The 1,060-nt window shown below is 39.2% G+C and overlaps 1 non-coding gene across 1 annotated transcript; it reads right to left on the reverse strand.

The window, feature by feature from the left end:
- Window positions 1-480: 480 nt before the first annotated feature.
- On the reverse strand, window positions 481-587 carry LOC145168022 (small nucleolar RNA R71). The gene has a single exon (XR_013741618.1). It is a non-coding gene; the product is annotated as a small nucleolar RNA R71 (small nucleolar RNA).
- Window positions 588-1,060: the final 473 nt, after the last annotated feature.

A 1,060-nucleotide genomic window follows, 5' to 3' on the forward strand; every position in this document is an offset into this window, starting at 1 on the left:
GGAAATCAAGGCTTTGAGAATCAATACCGAAGGAATCCAAATGGTGGATTCAACAATGCAAATGGAGGATACTACAACGAAGGTAACCAATTCCCTCATCTTTACTTTCCGCAACCTAATAGACAATTTGTGGCGTCTCATTTTCAGTCGGGAGAGTATGATGATGCTTCACCTATGCTCTTCGCGGATGGAAATGAGCACCATGTGAAAGTAAGGCCATAACTAATTAGTGTCTTACCCGTCTTCAGAGGCCATAAAACTGATGATCCATACAATCACCTCTATGAGTTCCTTGCAATTGCTAACACGAATACTCCACGAGGAACTAATAGAGATTCCTTTAGACTTCACTTATTTCCGTTCACTTTAAAAGAAAAAGCTAAGTACTGGTTCACTTCTCATGCCCCCCATAGTATTACTACTTGGGAGCAATTAAAAACTAAATTTTTGCAAGAGTTTTACCCTGCTAGTAAAACAACAGAAATAAGAAAAGCGATACAAGATTTTGCACAAAAACCCAATGAAGAATTTCATGATGCATTTGAACGCCTTGAGGAATTGTTGCGTTCATGTCCCCATCATGAATTTCCCTGTTGGCAACTTGTACGTTTCTTTTATGATGGAGTTGACACTGCCAATCAAACCATGATTAACGCCTCGTCTGGAGACACTATTATGATGCAAGATAGTGAAAATGCTTGGCGATTCTTGGAGTAGTTGAGTCATGGTTCAAAATCCCATTACTCAGCTAAGAAACGGGACACCCCAGTTTCATCTGGTGCTACAGTTGGACTAGACAAATGAAGGGTTTTGAGCATTCTAACACTCCTATGGTGTACATGCAATCCTAAATACCTTGGATCTATGTTTTCTCTATTATACATGCAAACTTGAAGTTTCCAAGGTATTACCCTAACTAGCATACAATATTTGATACTTGGGTAATATAAACAAGTTAGAAGACATACCTTTTATGTAGCTTGATTCCATGGAGCTTAAGAGCCTAGTACCTCAAGTGTGACACCTCAAATGGTTCACACAACATCACCAATATCTTGGA

This window comes from Lactuca virosa, chromosome 3, assembly GCF_052849685.1.
Source record: "Lactuca virosa cultivar CGN04683 chromosome 3, Lactuca_virosa_CGN04683_v6, whole genome shotgun sequence".
NCBI lineage: Eukaryota > Viridiplantae > Streptophyta > Magnoliopsida > Asterales > Asteraceae > Lactuca > Lactuca virosa.